At 46.2% G+C, this 27,466-nt stretch overlaps 1 protein-coding gene across 1 annotated transcript in view; it reads right to left on the bottom strand.

The window, feature by feature from the left end:
* The window catches only part of GRM4 (glutamate metabotropic receptor 4), a 326,984-nt gene extending 322,652 nt beyond the window's left edge, over nt 1-4,332 (bottom strand). Inside the window, 1 exon segment of the mRNA XM_020999609.2 lies at nt 3,819-4,332. The gene's annotated coding sequence lies outside the window, so the exon portion shown is untranslated.
* Nucleotides 4,333-27,466: the final 23,134 nt, after the last annotated feature.

Here is a 27,466-nt window from a genome sequence, read left to right as displayed (position 1 = left end):
ACAGGATATGTTTGGAAATGATGGTGATGTAAAAGCAAAAAATATACTTTAATGCAAATGCTGAGAAAAAAATATATATATATATAAAACGCATTAAGTGCCTAACATCTCTGAGTAAATTGGGTTATCAGACACTTTCCTCTTAGAACTCAGTGACTGGAGTGTTAGAACTGGAATCTTAGAGATCTTAGATCATCTATCTAATCCTATCATTTTAAAGAAGAGGGAAATGTATTCTAGTGACTTGCCCAAGATCACAGAGCTAGTCAGTAATATAGCCTGCACTTGAACCAATCTTTCAACAAGTATTTCTTAAGCGCCTGCAATGTGCCGTATATCATTGTAATCTATAGCTCAAAGCTCATTTTAATAACTCTTCTCATTGGTGGAGACTGACTACTTAATATCCCAAGCCTAGGTGAGGGGTGGAGTTGGTCTTGGGGGAAAGGAAATCCTGGTCTATACCTATGCTGGTCGTTGGTGATGTTAATACAAAAGTGAGATCGGAAGTCAGTCCCTGCCCTCAAGAAGCTTCCATTCTACTAAGGAGATACAACCTGCTCACAGATAAGTAAATAGAGGATAAGTACAAAATAAGTGCACAGAATGTGGTGGGGGACACCAACAACCGAGTTGATCAAGAAGAACTCCATGTAGGAGGTGGCCCTTCAGCTGAGTCTCGAAGAAAGCCAGAGGAACTGGCACTGGTTTGAGGGCATTTGGGGCTCAGGAGACACTGAAATTGAAAGAGGCAGCAAATGACTAAGAAAAGAACACAGGAAGTCTGTACCTGTCCATGGCTTTGGAAAGTGAAGGAGGCCAGAAGATAAGCTTTACCTAGCTCACGACTCTCCTCTGGGCCAACACACATAGAGTTCAGACTACATCAGAAAGAGAACCTTCCCTTAGCCACCTGTAGACTCAAGGATTAGCTGTCCAATGGATTTGGCCTAGCCCAAACCGCAAACCACATTTTCTCCATGGATTTCCTCTTCATTCTATCCCCCAAAGAAGAAACCACTTCTTGACCAGGGGCTAACAAAGCCTCTGAGTAGGTCTCTAAGGCAACTTCCCTTGAACCACATCTAGGCCTTCAGGCATAAGTTTCTCTTTCTTAGCCTGTGATGGCACCCTCCAGTCAAAAAGAAGTATCTAGTAGTGAAAAAGCACCAGGACCAGGAAATTCAGCTTCTGGCCTCAACTGTTTCAGTCACTGGGACCTTAAGAAAATCACTTCCCTCTCTCTTCAGGTCTCAATTTACTCACCTGTAAAATGGGATGGTTGGACTAGATGATCTCTAAGGTCCCTTTGGACTTTAACTCCTCTAATTATAGGATCCTAACCCATACCAGCCTTCCAGAGCCATACACCCAGGGACAAAGCTATAAAAGGTAAGGTGGGCAGGTACATAGAGTAGGAGAGATAGGGAGATGTGTAATGAGGAACACTTTTTCATACTCTTTTAAAAAATGTACATATTTATGATACTGGAAAATTCCATTTTCCATGCCCCCCCATCCTGGGTATTTATTTTTCCATAAATTCAGTCCTATGTGTTTGAGTAGCTTGGGGTTGATTCTGTGGGGTTCACTGTCTCAGCCCAAGCTAAGTGTCCTGGAACAAAGGTAAGGGTCAGAAACTGCTTCATGTTAGGCAGCTGGGCTAGATGAAGGGAGGCTGAGTTACAAATGCATTTTTCAAAGGATGAAGAGTCTACAAACATGAGATTAATATGATTTTTCTGTATTGAGCTAGGACCAAGCAGGCCTGGCAACAAGAGGGTCTGGATCCTTCCTCAGCAGCTGTCTCCTCCTCCTCTTATCCAGTTCCCTGTATTTTCAGTAGTCCACGACTACCACCATCATCATTCCTGAGCTGAGGTCACCAGGCCTAAAATGACCTCCAACTCCTGCACCTCCTAACTTCACAAGGAAGAGAAGACTTGACCCTATACACTCTCTCTCTCTCTCTCTCTCTCTCTCTCTCTCTCTCTCTCTCTCTCTCTCTCTCTCTCTCTCTCTTTCTCTCTCTCTCCCTCCCCATCTCTCAACTATGGCAGGGAACAGGTGTGGTCTCAGGGTCACTACATTTGAAAAGACACAGATCAGTATGTCTCTAATTTTCAAATTTGTTCCCTGCCAATCCTACCTCCCCATCACCACCCTCTTCCGCCCACCCCACCCCCAAAAAAAACAGGCATTCTAATAGGGAAAAGTGAGGGAAAGGGGACTTGGTGTACACGTGATGGAAAAGCACCTATAACAGGGACAGAAAGTCTCTGTGGCAAAGGGAAGTATATATGGGGAAGGAGGAATCACCCCATGCCTACTGTGAAAAGGGAGCTGTTGGGATGGTGGCTCAATTTCCCCTGCCTTTCAAGCCCCCTTCCCACCTATATCAACCAAAATCTCCTCAGATTTCCTTGATAAGGGGGCATTTCCCTCACCACACACAGATCCCTTACAGACAGCCCAGCCCCATCAGAGCACTGGAGAAGGTGGGAAAGGGACAGTCTAACCCCGGGCCTGGGTAATTGCAAGGCTCTGTGGGAGAAAGGGAGAAGCTGAGGATGGGGATGGGATGGGGCACGATAAGTCCAGATAACCCATACAGAACCCTCTACTGAGGAAACCTTACCTCCCCCCCCACCAGACACCCAGGCCAGGTCCAGGGAACTCCAGGGAAATGGGGGAAAGAGCGCACATAACAGAGCGGAGGTAGGGCTGCGGGAGAGAGCGCGGGAGTCAGTCTGCTCAGAAAAGCCCGCAGCTGTCCGGCGGCCCGAGAACCGGGCTAGGGAGACAGAGCCAGATAGAGAAAAAAACGAGGAAAAGCAAGGCGCTGTCACTGCCCTCCCGGACTGACAGAACTGCCACTGCTGACCCCTGGAGTTGTCTACGCCGCCAGACCAGGCGGCAAAAGAAAGAGAATTCCCCCCTTCCTTTCCCTGGTAATGCCCCGTGCCCCCGCCTCCGGCAAAAAAGGAGGGTCGGGAACGCCTTCACCCCCACCTGAAAGCACTGACATAGACCCCACCCCTCATCCCCAATTCCCGACCGAAGAGGTTGGCAACAACGCCCCCCCATCCAGACAATAAATTTTCATGGAACCCCGCAAAAATCCGGACTCACGAAGGTGGCACGGACACCCCCACCCCCGCTATACACCAGAATGAGGAAATTGGAATGTACCCCCACACACACCCCAGCCGCCGCCGCCAATCCGGACTCAAGTAGCAAGCAAGATGCCCCTATCCAGACTGAGGAAATTGGCACGACCTGCCCCCCCCCCGAAATGAAGGAGCTGACATGACCCTCCCCCTTTCCTCCTCAATCCTGATTGAAGAATCTGACGCCCCTTCACTCCCGGGGGAAGCGAGGAAGCCGGCAGTGCCCCCACAGGGAAGGCATTCTCGTTCCAATGCAGCCCCTCCCTCCCTCCACCCCTTCACCCCAGCCCCGGCTCACAGGCTTCCCGGCCCCACCACTACTCCTGCCCCTATCTACCCCATCCAAACCCTCCACCCCCTCCCCCGCAAGCCCCAGTCCTAGTCCACCTCCTCCTGGCAGCCCCGAGCAGCCTGGAGTGAAACAGCTCTAGGCGCTCTGGCTAGAAACCGCCGAGAGGGAACCTCACCAGCGTCCGGGTTCCCCCGCCGCAGCCTGAAGCCCCAAGGGGCAGGCAGTCCAGGGTCCGAGGGCACAGTAGCCCACCCGTCCGGATCCCTTTAAGCCCAGCCCCGCTCCAGCTCGCCGGTTCCCCTCCAGCCCTGCCCAGCTCCCTGCTCCAGCTCGGGCTCCCTCCGGCCACAACTTACCCTGGGCTGGCGAGGGAGGAGAGCCGCTACCTGGAGCCGCGTCCACCAGAGCCGCCCGCCTTACCCTAGGGCGGAGGCAGAGGCGGAATGCCCCCTGGGCTCAGCCCCTGCGGCCCGGAGCCCCGGCGGTGGAGGCGGCGCTCAGCTCTGAGCCAGCCGGGACGCAGCGGAGCTGAGAGGGCAGCAGCAGCTCTGCTCGGGGCCGCCGAGCTGGCGGGCGCGCAGCATTCAGCTGCCTCAGTGCAGAAGAAAAGAGCGAGCGAACGAGACAAGAGAGCGCGAGAGAGGGAGAGACACGGAGAGAGAAAGAGGGAAGGAGATCCCCTTTTCCAGTGGCTGAGGGACCCAGAAGTCCTAGCCGGCGGGAGCAGGTGAAGCCGCCGCCGTGGGGAACTGGGTCCTGGCGAGACGTCCGCGGACTGGGAAGGAAGCAGAGAGCGAGAGGAAAGGGGGAGCGAAGCTTCAGGCGGCCGGCAGCGCCGCAGCAACAGCAGGCGAAAAATGCGAGTGAGCTAGCGAGTGAGAGAGAGAGAGAGAGAGGGGGGGGGGGAGCGAGAGAGACGGGGAGGGGGTGAGGGAGAGAGGAGAGAGAAAGAGAGAGAGAGAGAGAAGAGAGAGAGAGAGAGAGAGAGAGAGAGAGAGAGAGAGAGAGAGAGAGAGATTGAGAGAGAGAGATTGAGAGATTGAGAGCTGCAGCCCGCTCAGCCCCACCGATAACATCTGCTGAGCTGCACACACCGCACTCGGGGCGGGAACAGTGCAAGTTTGCGTTAGAAGTGCGGGGCGAGGCGGCCGTGCAGCAGGGCTTCCGGACGCCCTTTTAAGGGTAGGCTATCGGGGGCCTACCTCCCACACACACCTTTAGAAGAGAGAAATCAAAGGGTCCCTCACCTTCCGTCCTTCCCAGCTCCCACACCCCCTTCACCACGCTGTGTCTTCATCCCTGTTCGCCATCTCATCTTTCTCTCCTGAAAAGCCGCCGCGTATATCTACAAATATGTGCCATTTATGTTACCATAGGCCCCCTGCCCTGTCCTGGCATCTCTCCTCAGGCTCACAATAACAGCTTACATTTATGTAGATAGCGCAGGCGATTTTTTGAAACCATTGTCTCAATTGAATTTCACAGCGGCAGCATTCTGTGTAGTAGGAAGAGCAAGGAAAATCCCCGTTTCACAGATGAGGAAATAGAGGCTGAGAAAAGTGACTTGCCCAAGGTCACAGGGCTAGTTATGAGTACAAGTGGAACTCCAGTCTCCTGCCTCCCTGATTTTGTTTGATTTCATTCCAAGGTCTGTTTTCCCCCGCACTGCCCACTTCTATCACAATACAAATGCCTCCGGAACTCGTTTGCCATCTCGCCCACCCCACCCCATCCCCCACTCCCTAACATCCGCCAAAGGGAACAATTAAGCACTCGGAGAGACTACCAAGGCCCCATGCACTATGCTATGTGCCAGACCTCAGGAAAACCCACACATTACCAAGAAAGCCCCTAGCACCCCCCATTTCCTCACACACATCTGCACGTGTTAGAGTGCATCTCATTTTTTATGTGCATTTGCAAGCCAGAGTGCATCCGACATGTCAAAGAAGCTTTCCCATCCCTTACCTGACTATAACCCTATTCCAAAGCCAGAGCAGGGGTTGTCATCCCCAATTGGTGGATGAAGAAAGTGTCTGCAGGGTCTTCAACAAGTCACCTGTTCTCATTCTCCCCTATTTGCTGAATGAAGACTATTAGACGGGGTGATTTTTAGAATCCCTTCCAAGCTCTGGCATTTTATGGTTCTGATCTGCCCAAAGGTCACTAGTTCTTGACCAAGCCAGGACTAGAATCACTGACCCTAGTCAATTCTGGTGTACATCACTTTACTTTGCACCTCCTGTCCTCAGAAGAGGACCTAGGTTCTACAATCCCACACCACACACACACTGAGGTCTCTCGTAACTGTGCTGATGGTATCCCAACCATCCTTGGGTCTGCCTGAAACACCATTCTCCAAAGGCTCAACAGGTGGGTGGGACTGGTCAGCTTTGGGGTGGGAGCTGAGGATTTATTCAACAGGTTAGGGAGTCAGGGGAAGATACGCACTAGGGCCTCCCTGAAGAAATTTGGTTGAAATCCCCTTCAGGCGCCTCCTAGTTGGAGATGGCAGCAGTAGGGGAGAAAGCCACCCAGACCTTTTAGAATTGCAAGTGCATCTCCCTCCCAGCCTGCAGAAATGGCTTCAATTAGAGCCTTGACGTGTGACTGTCCTTGTCCCGGAGATGGAGCTCAGTGCCAGGGAAGTAGAAGGGGGGAGGGGGTAGTAGTGTAAGTTGGCAGAGGTTTGCAAAGCAGCCTCTGCATCTGTGCCCTTGCCTCCCTCTAATGCTCCCCATGTGGACAAGGGAAGCACAAGAAATAACTTAGTTCTTCCAACAGGGGGCTTGCCTGTTGAGTGCCTTGCATCCACAATATAACCTCCCTTTACAGCATACTAGTATCTACATGGAAGAGAGCCCAGAGTGGGAATCTGTCTTTCCCCAGACATTTGAAAAGGAACACAGTCTGATAGCTCTACACCCACTCTTTCTTTGCCCCAGTGGGACCTCGGCACCATTCTCTTGATCTGAATCTTGCTTATCCTTCAAGGTTCATCTCAAGTACTACTCCCTGACTGGGCCAGCCCACAAACATGTTTCTCTCTCTCCCTCCTTATCTCTCTTTCTCTCCTCTCTCTTTTTTCTCTCTCTTTCCTCTCTCTCTCTCTGTCTCTGCCTTTCTTTCTCTCCTCTCTCTCTCACTCTTTTATCTCTCTCTTTCTCTCATCTCTCTTTCTCTGTCTCTGTCTCTCTGTCTCTCTGTCTCTCTGTCTCTCTCCCCTCCCCTCCCTCCCTCTGACATTATCATACATTGCCTTAGAGTCAGGAGACACCTGAATTCCTCTTCTGAAATATTAAGTGGGGTAGAACTGGATGGTCTCTAAGGCCCTTTCTAGCTCAATGTCCTGTACTCAGTCTCTTCAACCCTTTAAGACTCAGTGGTCTCATATGTAAAATGGGAATAATAGTATTTACTCTACCTACTTCGCAAGATTGTTTGGAAGAACTGTTATTACACCGTTCTCTTGCATTATTTATCTCTTCCCATGAGTGACTTGTTTCCCCCAACTAAACTATGAGGTTCCTTGAGAGTCACTTCTGTAAAAGGAGAGAACTGGATTAGATGATCTCCAAACTCCCTTTGTACCATGTGATCCTATGGTGAGGAATAAGTATTTGTTGAAGGAGTGAATGAATGAATGAATGAATGAAAGAAACAGAAAAGAAATTAGGCTACAGATTGCTGAAAACAAAATAATCCAACCAGGCCACTCACACCCTGGTAACGGGTATCTATTTTTGCTGAGGCTAATACGCTCGCCCCAGCAATAGCTAAACCTGGTGGGACTCCAAGGAGGGAGTTCCTTTTGTTTGCAAAGGGAAAAAAATGACTGTTGGCTGACAGATTGCTGAATTTTTTGGCAAACCGAGATTGAAGTTCCTCCATGGTTTAGGATGTGCTTCAAGGCCCAGGACAAAGTCAGCTTCCTGTTTCTCTGTGAGGCCTTCCCTGATTGCTCCAACCCACACTTATCCCCCTTAGCTAGGTGACACAGTATATAGAATGCCAGGTCTGGAGTAAGAAAGACCTGAGTTCAAATCTGGCTTCAGACACTTCCTCGATATGTGACCCTGGACAAGTCACTTAACCCTGTTTACCTCCATTTCCTCCTCTGTAAAATGAGCTGGAGGAGGAAATGGCAAACCACTCCAGTCTCTTTGCCAAGAAAACCCCAAATGAGGTCATGAAGAGTTGGACACAACTGAATAACAATCACTATAAAGCGCTTGGCACATAATAAGTGCTGTATAAATGTTAGCTATTATTATTAAAAATAACTTCCAAAGGTCACACAGGCAGTTAGTGTTAGTATTCAGAATAGGACCCAGGCCTTCTGACTCTTCAGCCAGTGTTCTCTCCACTACACTCTCTGGCCCTACCTAACAGGGCTGATCAGTGACTTTCCAAGGACCCGCAGGGCAAGCTGTGGCCAAAAGCAGTGCCTGGTGTGCTGCTTCGGAGGAGTCACGCGTAGAAAAGGCCCAGCTCCAGTCCCGCTGGTCTGCAACATTGAATTCAGAACTGCCCATCTCTGCAAGCTGTTTTCTCCCTGCAGAAGAATTCTTTGGCTGGAATTTGAGGAATTACCCCACCGCACAGAACCTGTTCCGGGAGGCTGGACCACCTTGGCCCCAAATCTACACGGCCCTCAGGGAAAAGTCTACCCCTCCCCCCAAGGTGATCAACACTGATTTCCTCCTAGGGGCTCAGCCCTAGACTATCCCAGACTACCAGGAATCAAGGGTGTTCTTAAAGAAATTCAGAGAAGGGGTTTATACAGTCAATGCCCCTGCATCTGAGTATTTGTTCTTCCAAAGGTGGTACCCAGCTCTCTCATGCTGCCCTTACTCTATTCTCTCTCTCTCTCTCTCTCTCTCTCTCTCTCTCTCTCTCTCTCTCTCTCTCTCTCTCTCTCTCACTCTTTTTTTTTTTTGGCTAGGCAATGGGGTTAAGAGACTTGCCCAGGGTCACTCAGCTAGTAAGTGTCTCAGGCCGGATTTGAGCTCAGGTCCTCCTGAATCCAGGACCAGTGCTCTATCCCTGCGCCACCTAGCTGCCCCCCTTCCTCTATTCTCCAAGCATCTGGAGGGCAGCTGCTCTTTCTTTACATTGCCTCCAGTGTCAAAGGGGTGATTTCGTAATCATAATAACTCATATTCTTTATGCTTTGAGGTCTTTAAAGGAGAAGCCTGGCATTAATTAATAGAGAAGCAGTCTCAGAGCCAGGAAGACCTGGGTTTAATTTCTATTTCTGACTTTAGGAATCAATCAACAAACAAGTATTAGTCAGGGCCTGCTATGTGGTATTGTACTTGGAGTCAGGAACATGAAGGTTTGAAACCTCTTTCTGACACATATTGGCTGTGTGACTTTGAGCCACTCAATATCTGAGGCAACTCTCTAAGACTGTATCTCCTTCCCACCCTCTAGCTACCTCCTTTCCCTCTTGTTTTCAGCTTCCTTTTTATTTGTTGTCTTCCGCCTCCCCCAGAGAGCAGGAACTGTCTTTCTTTTTGCTTAGTTGTATTCCCAGCACTTAGCACAATGCCTGGCACATAGTAAGCACTTAATCGATGTTTGTTGACTGACTGAATGAATGAATGAATTGGTTCAGGATGCTTCCAAGCATATATACCAATGAAATCACAAGTCAAGGCTCTCTGTCTGACTTCTTTAAGCCTACCAAGCATTTTTCTCACAACCCACTTTGAGGTAGGTAGTGTATTATGAGTGCCATTTTACAGATGAGGACATAAAGTGATTTGCTAAGACTCACACAGCCAATAACAGAGCTGGGACTCCAACCCAGATCTTCCGATGAGCAAACCAAATGCCCTCAGAATATTCCCAGGCTGTCCCACTTGTTTTAACCCATCCAAAACTGATGATGTCTGAACATAGGAGGTAAGTATTTCTTCAAAAACATAAGAGCTTGAAAATACAAGTAAGCAGCTGTCTGAGGTTGTCTGGATTTATCCTGCAACCTTTAAATAAGAGCCAAAAGTATCCAGTTTATGGCAACCACCAGGGCATCCCCATCTCTAATGGGGTTCCATTTTGGACCCTTCCCCAACCTCCTTGGTGAGAACATCATATAAAAACAGCCATGATAGGGAGAAGCCAGCTTAAACAATAACCAGCCCCAGGCAGGGCATTTCTCAAAATGAATGGCCAGCAGAAATGAGATGACAGCCAGTGGAGAAGACCCATAAATCACCCAGTAAGACTGGACTCCTTGAGCCCAGAAGTCAGGACTAATGGCTATTTGGGTCTTTGTGATGTGACTAGCAGGGCTTAGTGGTTAATAAAGGCTAAACATCATTCATTAGCTCATTCGACAAGCATTGTTTGAACTTCCACGGTGTGCCAGATTCTGTCCTGGGCACTGGGTTTTCAAAGACAAAAAAAGGAAATGGTCCCTGTCCTCAGGTAGCCAGCATTCCATTGGGGGTGGGGAACAACACAAACACAGATAAGTAAATATCAAATATATACAAAGCCAAGAAAATGCCAGACTTCTAGCACCATCTTGTATCCAGGCCTGAGTGAGTATTCTCTCTCCCTCTGTCCCCATCCTTTAGCTTTATGCTCCCTCTTCCAGTGGAATTTTGAGTCTTTAGAATATAATCCCATTGGAATTCCCACCTTGGATCCATTCCATGGTTTCCCCCCAAGTCTAGTAACTGGGACCCCAAGGGATCTTGGGAAGGCTATTATTGCTCTCTTGACATCATGAAAGAGAAATAGAAAGGCAAGGGATATAGCCCCAAATAGCCCTTAAGAGCTGCCCTTATAGCCCTTTATGAATCTGTCATCTAATCATTAACCCCTTTGTAAACCTGTTTTAATTTTTAGCCCATTTCTCTTCTTGAGGGGAATGAATGCCTTAAGTTTATGGCCTCTAGGTTTAATTTCTAAGAAAAGCCACTGAGGCCCCCTTCTGGGAATTCACCCAAGTGTCTGTACAAAAACAGTCCACCGAATGGTTTTCAATACTAATGGGACATATTTAATCTAAGACTGTCTCATTTTTGTATTTGCATTCTCAGCATCTTAGCATAGTGCCTAGATTGCAATAGTTGCTTATGAAAAGTGTCATCTGCTTGGCTAGCTGGCCTTTGAGGTCCCTTCTGCCTCTAGATTTAGAGATCCAATGATCTCCAAGATTTGTTCCAACTTAAATCCATGGCCTCCAAGGTTTCTTCCAGCTCTGGCATCCCACAGACTGTAGCCTCTATCCTGTGCAGCCCCTCCATTATCCCAGACTCATTAGCCACCTGGAAGAAGCAGGCTCTTCCTCCCCTTCTTCCCTCCTTTTCTCTTTCCCTTCTCCTCCTCCCTTTCTCCCTCCTCTCCTCTTCTCCCATTTCTTGAAGACTCAGGATTTTCCTGCCTCCTTTGCCACTAGGCAATTTAAAACAACTTATCATCCTTCTTTGCTCCACATTTCCGGGGGCTATCAGCCTCTGGCCAAATGTCATTAGGATGGATGTCACAAGCTCCAGACGTCAAAAAATAATTAACATTTAAAAGCCCCTCCTGCCCACTAGTCCTCCCATGCCAGTCAGGCTCTTGGTACTGAGTGGCACAGAGAGGCCAGGCGACAGGCAAAGGGAGGAGTGCACAGTTCAGCTGGCAAGGAGGGTGGGGGTAAAGAGCAGACCAACTTCCCTAAGGTTTGTTGGGGCAGTCTGGGACCAATCCCAAAAGAGATTGCTTTTGCTCAGGATAGTCCCATCCCCCTGTGCCCATTCTCCTTCTTCTCTCCACCACCTAGCCAACTCCTCTCCATCTTCCAAGCCCCACCTTCCCCATGAAGCTTTTGACTCCATGACTGCCCCTGCTCACAGAGCTCTTTCTCTCTCCCCTGAGCCCCCACTGCCAAGCATTCCTCACCCAGGACTCCTCAATTATATGCTACCTGAGGCCAGGGACTTGGCATCTGAGTTCTCCCAGGCAACTTCCTAAGACTGAGGTGCAAACTTTACTGAGCTGTGTTGGTAGGGAAAGTCCCCCTCACCAGGAATTCCTGACACCAAAGAAAGGGAAGTTAGTGTAATACTGGGGATGGTCCAGAGTAACTCTGTTCAAAGGACCTGGATTTAAATTCTACCTCTGACACTTATGGCTATATAACTTTAGACAAGACATTTCAAATGTAAAACAAGCTTAGCCCCAGGGCCTGGCACATAGTAGGCTCTTAATAAATGCTTATGGATTAGTTGATTGAAGTAGACTAGTTAGCCTCTAATATTCCTTCTAGCTCTGAACCTTTGCTTCTATGATCACAAACCTAGGCACCCCCTTCTACTCTCAAATCTCATTATGTGTTTGTGCCCAATATTGAAAAAAGCATTAGTTACATTAGATCTGGGTTCAAGTTTCACTCCTAGTTGTACTAGCTGTATTACCTTGGGCAAGTATTTTAGCCTCTCTGAGACTCAGTTTGTCTATTGTTAAAATTGGAATGATAATAGTACCTACTTGTTGTTGTTGTGCCATTTTAGGTGTATTTGATTCTCCATAACCACATTTGGGGGTTTTTTTTGGCAAGATACTGGAGCAGTTTGCCATTTCCTTCTCCAGTTCATTTGACAGATGAAGAACTGAGGCAAACAGGGTTAAGTGACTTGCCTAGGGTCACACAGCTAGTAAGTGTCTGAGGCCATACTGGAACTCAGGTCTTCCTGACTGCAAGACTTGTGCTTTATCCACTGTGCCACCTAGCTGCCCTAATAGTACATATACCACTTAATATTCCAGGATTATTATCAGGATGAAATGTAAAATGGATCTGAGATTGCTTTGTAACAAGAAATCTCTAAATAAATATAACCCATTATCATTATTTCTGATTTCCTTCAGTATACTTTAAGGTCAGGAATCATGTTAGAGGCAGTATGGTGTGATGGAAAGATTGATTAACTTGGAGTAGGGATATATGGTCTCCGACATTGGCTAGCTATATGACCTTAAGCAAGTTACTCTCAGGCTATGGTCCTCTGTTAGTAAACAGAGCAGTAGCTCTGTGAAATGACAGAATTGAACTAGACCCTTCCAGCTCTGCCATTCTAGAAGTCTCCCATTATACTTTGTGTCCATCTAGCACAGTGCTAGGGACAAAATAGGCAATAAATATTTACTTGGGAATTTGAGAGGCTGTGAAGAAGTTGGTTTCTCTACTAGTTTTTACCGTTACATGGATTCAGAGTAGCAAAGGGACCATCACTTTCATTGTACAGATGAAGAAACTGAAACCCAGAGAGACGGTGATTTGTCCGACGCCATGTAGCTCAGAAATGGAAGATCCAGTATGACTCAAATTTCATCAGCCCTCGCACTGCATCTCAAATGCCTGGAAAGCTAGAGAAAACTTCAAGAGTATTCTCCAATCCTGCCCAGGGCTGCCTCTTCTATGGACCTATGAAGAAGCACAGACAGCTGATGAGATAAAAAGTGGAACCTGACCCCCACCATGGGGGCGCCTGGCTGTCTACAGCAGGGACTGGGACTGTCCTGCTCGTGCAGGAACATCCATCGATTAGGCTGGAGCTTCCATGGAGAAACCCATCGGTGGCTCTGAGGCTCCCCCAGAGCAGAGCTTGCAGACCCTAGGGGAATGGAAGTAGAAGTGGACAGAGGAAAGAAAGGCAGTAAGATTTGGGGTGGGGGAGGAAGGGAGGCCAAATTCTGGCAGAAATCTAGTCAAGGACTCTGCACTGTGAAAACTCCTGCAGAAGTAAGGAGAGATCATGGAGCTAATCCAAAGGGGCAGACCATGGCTTTGAATTTGAAGCAAGCTGGCCCAAGGGGCAGAGGGCAAGCTCCTCTCTCTCTCTCTCTCTCTCTCTCTAGCCCATCCTGCATAACTCGGTCAGAAAGAGAAATCTGATCTCACTGGGGCAGGAATCTCCTACATTTTTTGCCTCATTATTTTTACAAAACCCCTTGCCCTTACCTCATTCTATTCCTACCTCTGCTCCCAGTCCATCTCCCACTCCTCCACCCCCTCTTCTCTATGTCTTCTCCTCCTCTACCGCTGTCTCCTTCTCTACCTGCTCCTCTTCTTCCTCCTCCTTCACCACCAACTTCTCATCTTCCTCCTCCTCACTCCTCTTCTTCTGTTCCAGTTCCTCCACTTTGCTCTGTCTTCTCTTCCCTCTCCTTTTCCTCCAGAAGGGTCACTCCACCACAGTCAACTAAAGAAGTAAAAAACAAACAAATAAACTCATTTCCTCCTTTCCTTGTGGGCTGCATTTCTTCTAGGTTCATTAAGTTCAGTTAGTTCAGATGCATTTTTGAACTCCCTCCAAATGGGAAGGGGGGGATGGGAGACAGGTGGAGGTAAAAAAGGTCTAATTCAGTCGGCCAACAAGCATTTGTTTATTACACAATTATTAGGCACCAGGCACTGGAAATGACAACAGAGTCAAAACAGTCCCTGGCTTTAGTTCACATTCTAATTCATCAAACCAAATATTAATAGAACAAGTTATAATGGGTACTATTAATTACTCATGTAATTAAAAGTAGAAGGCCTCCCCCCTGGCCAGCAGAAACAAATTTGAAAGATGGCAGAGTCTTACAATTCAGAGCTACATTGACTATTGCCAGAAGAAAATTGTTATTTAAAAGAGTTTGGAGGATTTTTGTTTTTATTAAAAGTGCTATGTGGACTGAATTGCTAATAAAGGGCTAGATGACCTCTAAGCCTATGGACTGAGAAATGGCTAAGCAAATTGTAGCACATGACTATGATGGAATATTACTGAACCATAAGAAACAATGGGCAGCTAGGTGGCGCAGTGGACAGAGCACCAAACCTGAAGTCAGGAAGACTGATCTTCCTAAGTTCAAATCCGGCCTCAGACACTTACTAGCTGGGTGACCCTGGGCAAGTCACTTAATCCTGTTTGCCTCAGTTTCCTCATCTGTAAAATGAGCTGGAGAAGGAAATGGCAAACCACTCCAGTATCTTTGCCAAGAAAGAGTCATACATGACTGAAATGACTGAATAACAACAAAAGAAACAATGATATAAAGAATTCAGAAAAACCTGGGAAGACATATATAAAGTGGAGGCAGCTAGGTAGTGTGGTGGATAGAGCTCTGGACTTGGAGTCAGGAAGAAGGGAGTTCAAATCTTGCCTCAGGTGCTTACTAGCTGAGTGACCCTGGGCAAGGCATTTAATCCCTGTTTACCTCAGCTTCCTCATCTGTAAAATGGGGAAAACAACAACCTCTACTTCCCAGCACTCATTTGATCCAATGAGATAATAATTATAAAGTACTTAGCATAGTGCCAGGCACATTAAATATTACTATTGTTATTATTATTTTAAAGCACTTTGCAAACTGATACAGGGCACTACTGCTTGAGTTCACTTAACTGAAGTAAGTACAACTAGTAAAAGAATACATACAATGACTACATCAATTTAAATGGAAAGAAATTGCTTTATAATTATAATTAACCAAGATTGGTCACAGAGAAGAGCTGAGAAAATATACCTCCCTCCCTCAATCATAATGGTAGGTATCTATGGGTGTGGATCATTGCTTAAGTTGTCAGACACTGGTGATTCATTAGTTAACTTTACTAAATGTGTTGTTATTTTTCTCTTTGTTTTTAAATTTGTGTTACAAGGGGACAATTCACTGGGTAAAGGAGAAAGAAGGATATGCTCAGAAATAAATGTGATATAAAAATAAAACCTGCCAATAAAAATGTGATAAAACTTTTTATAAAAGTGTTACATAGTTTTCCAAAGGTAACTCAATTCCCTCTTTTCTACCTATTCAATTTTGGTAGGCATTTAAGTTATTATCTATTTAAGTATTTAAGTTATCAAGTAAGTTATAAAGCATATACTAATGAGAGAATCATAGACTCTGAGAATTGGACCTCAACCACAGAGCCAGCACAAGAGGTTTGTCCATCCAGCCCGGTCAATAGGCAGTCTTCATCCACTTTGGTCTTCCTGTGTGGATTGTTAGGGCAAACTCTTTTGATAATTTGTAAATCTCATTTGTTAGGAGGCTCTGTAGTGTTGTGAACCTTCACATAATCAGCGCAATGTCTTTTGCAGACAGAAGAGTCTGGAGAATGTTACCATTGAGAGGGACTTTTTCTGACTAGATTCCTCCACAACACTGGACATCCCTCACAAGAATGGAAAATACCTTTGGAAAACACATTTCTCTGTTTTGTGTCTTGCTTGATATTAATAGATGATTGCCTAACAGAGTTATTTCTTGTTACATCTGTCAAGGAATCTCATGGGATCTTGACATGTGCATGGGAGGTGCCTTGTTAGAAGAAAGTGCAGCACGTTGCTCTTTGGAATCAGCTGCTTTTTTATAGTCAACAAACAATAAACACAATGTATGCTCTGCCTATCTCAGTCATTTTTGTGACTGCAAAGATGTGGTCTGCTACAAAATGCCAGTATTCCCTTCCCACATATTAATAATAATAATAATAATAATAATAGACATTTGAGAAACAGCATGGGATAGTGTACTGAGGTATGATGTCAGGAAGATCTGGGTTGCGTCTGATCCATATTCTAGTCACTTAGTATATCTGGGCCCCAAGAAACTCTCTCAGGCCCTCTTATGGACAAGAGATATTATAATCCCCATTTTACAGATGGAAAAACTAAGACTCAGAGAGGCTAAGGGATTGCTCAGGGTACCACAGCTAGTATGACCAAGAACAATTTGTCTGGGGCCGCATTTGAATTCAGGGGAAATCCAGGCTCATCGCTCTATCCCCTGCGCCACCTAGAGGTGGGAATTTGATTTGTATATCACTGACACCAAGTTTAGGACGCTGTCCACTTAGCCCTGCCTCTAATTTCATCACTGCCTCTCCATTTTCATCAGTAATGACTTTGACATATGTGTCGATCATTCTCGTAAAGATTTTGTGGAGATGAGAAAGTAAACATATGGGTCAGTAGTTATTGATATCCTCTCAACAGCCTTTTTGTGGTAGTAATAACATCCTTGATTTTTTTTCCCAAATCATTCAGGATCTTATGTTCTTTCAGTTATCTTGAAAATCAATCCCTCAGCACCTTCGAAACTGTGTTGCCTCCAGCATAGACCTCCTCTGTGTCATAGGTCTGGTACAGCTGTTCTTTCTTGTTTTTTCCTCTGTTAAACTCTGAAACAACTGCCTGTGCATCCCTTAGTGCCATTTCCACTTCCTCATTCAAGATATTGGGGATTGAGAGGTTAAGAGTCTAAATGTGGTCCAAATACATAACATGGATATATTTACCTTTTCTCTCAGCAGTGTGCATGTGAGTGTTCACACAAGCATCTCATCTCCCTGCCCTACCCCATTTTCCTTCAACTAGATAGTAAGTTCTTAGAGGGTAACTGTGTGATGTTGAACAAGTCATTTAACTCAGTTTACCTCAGTTTCCTCATCTGTAAAATGAGCTGGAGAAGGAAACGGCAAACCACTCTGGCATCTGCCAAGAGAACCCCAAATGGGGTCATGAAGAGTCCAAGACAACTGAAACAACTCAAAAACAACAAGAGTCTACACATGTCTTTTTTTGCCCCAACTAGATAGTAAGTTCCCAGAGCATAAGGCCTATACAGGCCTTTTATTGCCAGAGGAGTGAGGAGTTCCCAGCAGACACTGAATGCAGACTTACTGACTTTAAAGAAGCTCGACCCAAGAGAGAGGAGGGTTATATTCATGAATTAAAAACAAAAATGTATAAGTAACATTTTAAAAATATCAAGCTAAATCTTAATGAAATTAGTCTTTGGACTTTGTCTGTTGGAGGTTGGAAAGAGTCCCAGAGCATAACCCTAGGCAGATGGATGGGAGTGTAAATCAGAAACTGCCAACACCATTCACAAGCTACACATCTGACCCACGGGGCTAAGGGGTGAGAACTGGAAAAAGGATGGAGAGAGAGCAAAGGACCAGAATTAGGGATTGGTTGATTACTGAGGGCTAAAGAATAGGGTCTAGGGGCAGCTAGGTGGAGCAGTGGATAGAACACTGGCCCTGGAGTCAGGAGGACCTGAGTTCAAATCCAACCTCAGACATATAACATTCACTAGCTGTGTGACCCTGGGCAAGTCACTTAACCTTGATTGCCTCACCAAAAAACAAAACAAAACAAAACAAAAGAATGGGGTCTAGCAAATGGGGTCAGGGTGCTACGGGCCAGACATTAGGGTTAGTATCTAGATCTTAAAGGTCAGGGTTAGGAATTGGGGACTAGTTATCAGGCCTGTGAGAAGCTGAAGGTCAGAGCTTGAAGCTAGAAAACAGGGTCAGAAGGAGATTAGGAAGTGGAAGTCATATGTAAGAAATAGGAGCTGGATAGAGGTCAGGACAAGGAGTGAGGGACTGGAATCTGAGAGCGTAAGGGAACTGGGGGGGGGGCCTGGAGGAAGGCTAGAAACGTGACAAGGAAGAGAAATGAGGGGCTGGAGTCCAAATTAGAAATTAGGGAGCCTGGGGGTTGGGGCAAGAAGGAAAAGTAGGGGCTAGAGGTCAAGGCTAGAAGCTAGGGATTAGAAGTCAGAACTAAGGGCTGAATCCTGAAAGTGGGAGTTTAGGGCTGAGAATTAGGAGGTAAAGTGGGAGCAGGAGGCTAAGGGCTAGCGGAGTAGGGCTGCAACTATCCAAGTTCATTCCTACCATTTGTTCTGGGGACTTCCTGCCTGTTGGAAACAGGAACAGGTGGAGAATTTGGGCTTTCTGGGGTCTGGGAACTTGACTAATGACAAGGAGCCAATGAGGTTGAGTTGCCCTGAGAGGGATTCTCACCCCCCAGAGATGCTTAATAAGCAGCTAATGCACCTGGGCTAATGGTGTCTGGTTGCAGGCAGGCAAAGGAACCCACAGAGAGGAGGATGAATCAGTCAGCATTATCCAAGTGCCCCTTCTACCTCCCTCTCTGACCAGAGAAGGGAATAGAGAAAGCATAGCATAATGGTTAGAGCCCTAGACTCTAAGTCCAGAAAACCAAGCTTCAGATCCTGCCTCAGATATCACCTGTTAGCTGTGTGACCCAGGGCTAGTCGCTTTGATCTCCCTTGCCTCAGTTTCCCTATCTGTAAAATGAAAAGGTTGGATTCTATGGCTTATAAGGTTCCTGCCAGCTCAATATCTATGATCCTATAAACCTGGTAAGAGCAGGAGAGAGGAAGGCAGTGGAAAGCACATCTTAGAATCACTGAAGAATTCTGGATTGTCAGAGGCAGCTAGGTGGGCTTGGTGGATAGAACACTAGGCCTGTAGTCAGGAAGACCTGCATTCAAATTCAGCCTCAGACACTTACTGCTATGTGATCCTGGGCAAGTCACCTAACCCTATTTGCCTTAGTTAACCTCATCTGTAAAAGGAGCTGGAGATGGGCATGGCAAACCACTCTAATATCTTTGCCAAGAAGATCCCAAATGAGGTCATGAAGAATCAGACATTACTGAAACAACAACAGACTGCAGAGCTAGAAGGGGTCTCATCTGCTAGAGAAAACTGAGGCCCCAGGGAGAGAAAATAACTTGGCCAAGGTCACATGGCTGTCAGCAGCAGGACCAGGGCCAGCACCCAGGTCTCCTAACTCTTTCCCTCTACAGATCGCTAACTGTCTCAACGCTTTACCATACCCCCACCCCAGCTGACACATGTATTTTTGGGAGGGAGGGAGGCAACTGGGGTTAAGTGACTTGTCCCTGGGGTCACTGCTAGTAAGTGCTAAGTGTCTGAAGCTGAATTTGAACTCAGGTCCTCCTGACTCCAGGGCCAGTGTTCTATCCGCTGAGCCACCTAGCTGCCCCTATGACATGTGTATTTTGACAGTGGTCTTCCATGCCTAACCCCACAGAAGTGTTCCTAAGGATGGAAACTGAAGGTCTTGTTGTGGGCTCATGGGGAAAGGTTCAGGGCTTGGACAGACCTCTCGAAAGACTTTCCAATCACATGATAGAGAATTAGAATGGGAAAGAGTAGCAGAAGTAGACATGGGTAGCCACCAGGAAAAACTGGAAACACAGGACTCCTGTGGAGGAATCTCGTACCTATCTTAGGCAGTTAGGTGGTGCAGGAGATAGTAATGCTGAACTTCAAGTCAGAAAGACCAGAGTTCAAATCCTGCCTCAGATACTTACAAATTGTGTGACCCTAGGCAAGTCACTTAACCTCAGTCTGCTTCAGTTTCCTCATCTGTAAAATGGACATAATAATAGCACCTATCTCCCAGGTTTGGTATGACTATCGAATTAAATAATATTTACAGTGTGTTTTGCAAACCATAAAGTACTAACAGAAAACTATTAATATAATTGTTAATATAATGACAGAAATTGTTAATGCCAAATGTACTATGGACTGCCATTCCCTTAAATGATCCTTGTAATGTCAGAATTTCAGTAATGTCCTTGTATTCCTAAGCTATTTGCTTTTGGTTAGATTGAGCTGAACCACACCCAAGGTGACCCCCTCCTCCCTTGCTCCACCAGGGATATTGCCTTGTGGGGAGAGAGCCCCACTCAAGCTAGATCTCAGCTTCTAGTGTCCTTGCCCCCTTCCATTGGGATTCATGGCATGAAGGGCAAAACAGCCAGAATGAAGTGGTTTTCCCTGCCCAGGTTGCCAAGGGCCAGTGGGGTCTCATGACCAGGCCTTGCTGCCTCATGTATCCACCCCTCTCCTAAAACTATAAAAACGTTTTCATGGGTCTCTTTGGTTGGGAAATCCAACTGACATCCCCCAGGGTGGCAAGTTTGTTACCCAGTTATCTCAATTAAAGATGCATTATTTCTCACTCATGGTTTTGATTTATTTCAGGACCTGACAGTTTTCTCTCTCTCACTCTATATATAATATATACATACATACATATACATATATAAGTTATTGCTATTGTTCTTATGATTACTATCTTAGAACACTGGGGAAAGAAGGAGTGGACATCAAAATCTCCCTAGAGTTATTCACTGGAGCTCTTTCAAATTCCAACAGATAGGGGTGGCAGACGGGATGCAGAATCCAAAGCTGAGAGATAGCTTGACCTAGCCAAGAACGCTAGATTTGGATTCCAAGGACCTGGACCCAGTTCCCATTCATCCACACCCTGGAAAGTCACTTATCTTCTCGGTTTCCTCATCTGTAAAGTGAGAGATGATACTAGCCTGGTACCAGCCATTACCTGCCTTATAGGGCTGTTGTGGGAATCAAATGGGATTCCTTAAGAAAAGCACTCTACAAATCTTAAAGTGCTATGTAAATGTTAGCTATTATCATCTAGCACTTTACTTATTGCAGTGCTTAATACATTTCAATTGCATTCAGTTGAGCAGTCAGGTGTGGGCTCCATAGCTTCCGCAGGAAAGCTACCAACCTAGGGTCTAGAAATAGGAGCTTTGAGAAAGCCCAAGAAAGTGAAGGTCAAGGCAGGGGGAACTGAGTGATTTTTTTTTAAGCACAGAGTCTTCATAGACTTTGACTCAGAGAATGATACTCTCTAGGACAGAGGGCTTTGGTTTAGATTAGAAGAAAAAGCTTCCCCAAACATCTAAGGGGCTCAAGGAGGCCATGGGATCTCATTTTGTGAAGATACCTACCCAGAGCTGTCCTAGGAAGGTAGATGGCCAGTGTGATAGGACACCCCTCCCCTTACTTCCTTCCACCTCAACCTTACCCAAGATATCTCTCCCACTGCCCGTCACTATCTGAAATTCCACCTTTACATAGTCATTCCTTTGGATCTTAAAGTCTCCCCTACTAGGGGGCCTGTAGGTGGCACAGTGAATAGAGCACCAGCAGTGGAGTCAGGAGGATCTGAGTTCAAATCTGACCTCAGACACATAACACTTATTAGCTGTGTGACTCTGGGCAAGTCACGTAACCCCAATTGCCTCACACTCAAAAGAAAAAAGTTTCCTCTATCAACAGATACCTGCTACAATGGAAAACCCTAAAACTCCGTCTGATAACTTAGCCTGAACTGCTTATCTATCAGATCTTTTCAACAGCTAGCTGAGAAAATGGAGAGACAGGATGGTTACTTGAGAGGAATGGAGGGGCCTGTAAGGGAAACCCCAAAAAGGAATAGTGGGAGATATTAAGTTTGGAAAGGACCAGCCTGGCATATATACGTCAGCCCACAAACCTCTCCTGTCTGGCCTCAAGGAAGTCAGTGTGGGACATGATCTGGCCTAGAGATAGGGGGATGAGGTAACATTAAGAGAGCCCAAGTCATCTCAAGTCAAGAGCTCTAGGACACTTCCAGACCCACCTCCATGCAGGCTGACATTGGAGTGGGATTAGACTGGAAAGTCAGAGTGGAAACAGGCCACCACTCTCGGCCTTCAAGGGCAGAGCCCCTGGGCAGCCCTGAGCCCCAGAGGATTGAGGCTGGAAAAGGAGAAAAAAAATTTTAAAAAATAAAAGAAGCAAGTCTGGAGAATTGGCCGAGAAAGCTGAGGATAGATCACCAGCTCCTTCCAGTGGCCAAACCTCCTCATTGCACTAACGCCAAGGCCTTCAAGAGCCAGGGCCAGCCAGCCCACTGCCAGGGTTCAGCCCTCCCACCCAGAGATGAAGAAAGTGTTAGAGGGATGCTGAGACAAGGAATCTGGAGACACTCCCTGCTTCCTGGTACAAGCCATAAAGGAAGGAGTCTGACTGTCTCCTGACGGAGAGGCGTCCAGATGGAAAGGTTTGTTTTCCACCTGAACAGATTTCAGGAGGAGGAAGCAGTGGGGAGGGGAATAGAGAAGGAAAGGGCTCTATTTCAAGGCTGTTTCCCATCCGAGCCTCCTCCCCCTCAGAGTCGTGCCTGGGGCCTGCTCACCTGCTCTGTTGTGGGGAGGGGGGATTGGGAGACGCACTGCCTTCCTCTGATGGCATCCTCCACATGTAGGAGAATCAAAGAGAGAGACATGGGGTGCAGATGAGAAGATGGGGGAAACCTGAGACAGGAGAAGGAGAGAGGATGGAGAGAGAGAGAAAGAGAGAGGAAGGGGAGGAGAAGGGAAGGAGAATATTTCAGATTTAGAACTGGAAGAGAAAAGAAGAGGGAAGAGGAGGCAAATAGAAGTGGGGAACGGAAAGGATGGGAAGGGAGAGGGGGGAGTGGTGAGGAGACAGGAAAAAATCTTTTTTTTTCAAACAATAGCTAGAATTTATTTATAGGGCTTTTTAAGGTTAGCAAAGCACATTACAAAGATCTCATCTGATCTTCCCAACAACCCTGGGAGATAGGTGCTATTATTATTCCCATTTTACAGGTAATGAAACTTAGGCAGATAAAGACGAAGTGACTTGCCCAGAGTTACACAGCTGGTGTGGACCAGGATTGGAGCTGAGGTCTTCTTGACTCCGGGCCTGGAGGTCTAACCACCGATCCACCTCCATGCACAAGCGTCCACCATGTGTTAAATGTCCTCCACTTCTTGAAACCCTCAACTCCTTTCAAGGTTCAGTCAGATCTCGAAAGGAGAAAATCTTAAGATTTCACGTTAGGAAAGAAGGTGGAAAGGGGAATAAAGGGAAGGAGAAGGGAAGAGAATAGGAGAGGAGGACAGGGGGAAAGATCTTAATATTCAGAACTAGAAGAGAGGGGAGGGGAGAACACAGGAAGGAAAGGGAAAAGGCACAAAGGGAAAGAGAATAGGGGAGAGGAGGGAAACTCAGGGTAGGAGAAGAAAGGAGAAGGTAACTTCTGGGAATTCCTATCCTCAGAGAGTGCATCATCTCTCTAAGGTTGGCTGTGAGCCCCATGAAAGTCTTATCCAAAGACCAAGGGGCTGCAAGCAGAAAGTTAGAAGGGGAAGAATGCATAGAATAAGGTGCTGGCTGGTTGAGAGAACTTAATGGGCAAGCCTGGAACATAACTGGTTCTGAGCCAGGGAATAAAAATAGAAGTAGGAGTGTAGGATGTAACTATGTAATGCTACTTGTATCATTCCCCACTCATATCTCTGATGCATACACACTTATTCAGTCACACACACACACAATTGTGCACCGATACTGCCATGGACATGCACACATACACGCACATGCACTCACACTCATTCACTTTTCTAAAGTATAATTCTACCGCATTTTCTTGAGTCAAAGAAAGAGGAGATTTAGGCTCTGACACTTTGTAACCGCTCTCCAGGATTTTCCATTCAGTTCAGTTCAGCAGATATTTTATTGGCACCTCAGTAGCTCAGTGCATAGACTACTGAGTCTGGAGACAGGAAGGCCTGAGTTCAAATGTGACCTCAGACACTTACTAGCTGTGTGACCCTGGGCAAGTCACTTACCCTCTGTTTGACTTAATCCACTGGAGAAGGAAATGGCAAAACATTCCAGCATCATTGCCCAAAAAAGCTCCATGGACAGTATTGGCGTGCTATGGTCCATAGGGTGTGAAGAGTCAGACATGGCTGAGCAAGAGAATGTGCAAAAACATCAGCTGTTACACATTTATGTTGTGCAGTCCTATCTGAGTGGCTCATACTGCCTCATTATCCTTATTAGCTGCCCTTTTCAACTCATTCTCCGTAGTAAGTGCTCAGACCCTGTCCTCTCCCCTCAGGCCTTTACCTCCCAGTCTCATCCACACAAACACACACAAACACTCACCACATCATACCCACATCACTGAACAGATGCCATTGTCCTGAGCCCCCTCAACTCCCCTTTTCTGCCCCCCTCAAAACTTCTCAGTGTGTTGGTCAATTATAGAAAAAACAAACATGACTTCTATCTCAGCATCATCACCCTACATTACTCATCTTTTTCTCTTGTTGCAGAAGCATCTGTTCCTGCTCCTCACTCGGAGGTCACTCTCCCTGCCTCTGCCCTTGATCTTTTGAAGATAAGAGGGGAGGGAAAGGAAGCCAATAAGTTTGGGATTTAGCTGAGTCAGGATAATGGGTAAGGGGCACTGTACTTGGGGTCAGAAAGGCCTAGGTTCAGCTAATAAGCTGTGAGATTCCTCCCTCTACAAGTCACTTAATTTCTCTGTGCCTCAGTTTCCTCCTCTATAAAATGAGAGGTTTGGATCTGATGGCTTCTGAAGTCTCTTCCTGCTCTCAATTCATGATCCTGCGGCCAGGTGAACCTAATATGGCTCAGCTTCTTGGTTCTAGACAAGTACTTAGTCTATTCCAGAGGCCCGGAATCTCTCTTTGCTCTAGTCCAGAATTCAACATATTAAAACTCAGTGAATATTTATTAGGTACCTACAAAGTGCCCTGAAAATATGAGATCAAGGGGCAGCTAGGTGGCGCAGCGGATAGACCTCCAGCCTTGGAGTCAGGAGGACCTGAGTTCAAATCAGATCTCAGACACTTGACACTTACTAGCTGTGTGACCCTGAGCAAGTCACTTAACCCCATTGCCTCACCAAAAGAAGAAGAAGAAAAGAAAACATGAGATCAAAATGGGAGGGATCCTGCCCTCAAGGAACTTCAAGCCTAATAGAATCAGAAGCCCAAACTGGAATTTCAGATCCCCAGAGTTTTGCTAGCTAACTCTTTCCCCAGGGCTCTAGGGGTAACCCTGGGGGAAGTTAGGAGGAAATTAATACTATCCTTCTCAATCTATCTGGTATATTCCCCTGAATATGGTTAGCCAATTAATATCTCCCCAATGTCAGTTGATATCTCAATAATCAGTGACTTGCCCCAATACCATTTTGGTCATTGATCTCTCCTCAATATCAATGAATCAATTGACATCAATTAGCTTTTACAAAGGGATATTTACTGAGAAATTCTAGGGGCAGCTAGGTGGCACAGTGGATAGAGCACTGGCCCTGAAGTCAGGAGGACCTGAGTTCAAATCTGGACTCTGACCAAACACTTGACACTTACTAGCCGTGTGACCCTGGGCAAGTCACTTAACCCCAATTGCCTAAAAAGAAAAAAAGAGAGAGAGAAATTCTAGCAAGGATTGTAGTACAGAAACATTCACCCTCACGTACAGAAACATTCACCCTCACCAGCAATCCTCAAACCCATGATTCCTACAATGGAGAGAGGGGGGTGTTCTTTATCCATATGGCACGCCATTTCAGAAAGATCACTAACCTTTGATTTATCCTTCCTTCTACAAAGGAAATGAGAATCAACATCGCATAGCTGACCCATTAACCAGTAAGACTTGAGTTCAAGGCCTGTCTCTGACACATCATGATTGTGTCATCCTATGCAAGTCACTTGGCTTCTTAATTTTCTGTTGTCATTCAGTTGTTTCAGTTGTATTTGACTCTTTATGACTCCATTTGGGGTTTTCTTGGCAAAGCTACTGCTGTGGTTTGCCATTTCCTCCTCCAGCTCATTTTACAGATGAGGAAATTGAGGCAAACTGAGTTAAATGACTTGCCCAAGGTCACACAGCTAGTAAGTGAGGCTGGAGTTGAACGCAAGATGACTCCAGCCCAGCACTCTGTGCGCTATGGCGCCACCTAGCTTCCCCTCTCAATTCTCTAGGCAATATTTTTAAAGTATATGTAAATTGCAGAGAAGGTGCCCTTTAAGGAGTTTCTTAACTGGGAGTTCTCTATTCCGATGAAATCGCAGATCCAGACCACATCCCTATCCTACAAAGTAAGTAGAAAGCACAGGTCTCTGTCCTGTGGTATTTACAATCTACTTGGCCCAGACCGTTGCTGGGGCTGGGGAACGACCCTCTTGGAAGTTAAAGAAAAATGCACTATGATAATCATTGCACAGTGTGCAGACCACAGGGAAAGAGATACAGAATTTAGGCCAGGAACGGCCCCTGCCTTCTGGAAGCTTATAGTCTAACAGGGAGAAGGGATACAGACACAGGTAAATACTGTAAAGAGACCTCATTTCAGTGGGAGGCAAGATATTTTGTTGTTGATAGATATACGATAATAAAGGCAAGACTGTGGCCCAAGTATTCCACCTGGCCTTTTATTCTTACCATAATTTCATCTTGGGTCAGCTAGGTGGCACAGTGGATAGAGTGCCAGGCCTGAAGTCAGGAAGACTCATCTTCATGAGCTAAAATCCAGCCTCCCACACTTACTAGCTGAGTGACCCTGTTTGCCTCAGTTTCCTCACCTGTAATAATGAGGTGGAAAAGGAAATGGTAAACCACTCCAGTATCTTTGCCAAGGAAACCCCAAATGGAGTCATAAAGAATAGCACACAACTGAACAACTGAACAATTTCATCTTCCTAACCAATCAAAGAGGATCTTGGAACTAAAAATTAATTTCTCTGTCACAGCCTCAGTGGTGCTTCTATAAGGGGTTTAGGTAGTCCTTAGCTTATGTGGATGCTGTCTGACAAACAGGGATATTTCAGAATCTTCTAGAAAGCTCCCAACACTAAGTCAGTCATCTGGCACTTAGGCCCTCAGCACCAAACAAAGGCAATAAAAGGAACTGGTGATTTGGAATTTTAGCCTGGGGGCTTTTATTGACTAGCCTAACTGGGTGTGATGGCTAAAAGCTATACACTATGAGCATTAGCCAGCCTTCTTTCCAAACAAATTATCTCAGTAGAGGAGAGCAAGAGGGGGCAGCTAAATGGTGCAATGGATAGAGTATCCAGGCCTAGAATCAGGAAGATCTGAGTTCAAATCCGACCTCAGACATTTACTAGCTGTGTGACCCTGGTCAAGTCACTTAGCCGTGTTTGCCTCAGTTTCCTCATCTGCAAAAATGAGCTAGAAAAGGAATTGGCAAACTACTCCAGTATCTTTGCCAAAACCCCATGGACAAGTCCACGGGCTCATGAAGAGTCGGACACCACTGAAGGAATGAATGATGGTAAGATGTGAGCAAAGAGCCCAGTAGGTGGTAGCAAAAAGAAACTTGGTGATTCCAAGCTCAATGGAGATGGAGTGATTTCCAGCAGAGAACAGTATAATGACATCACCAGAGGACATCAACAGCTACTACTGCCTTGGAAATGTGAGCCTCCCTGACCAAATATATATATATATATATATATCCCTGCCCATATGCTCTCTGTGCATGTT

Source organism: Phascolarctos cinereus, unplaced genomic scaffold (genome assembly GCF_003287225.1).
Source record: "Phascolarctos cinereus isolate Bilbo 61053 unplaced genomic scaffold, phaCin_HiC Scaffold_5;HRSCAF=322, whole genome shotgun sequence".
Lineage (NCBI taxonomy): Eukaryota > Metazoa > Chordata > Mammalia > Diprotodontia > Phascolarctidae > Phascolarctos > Phascolarctos cinereus.
This window is presented reverse-complemented; position numbering and strand designations above follow the sequence as displayed.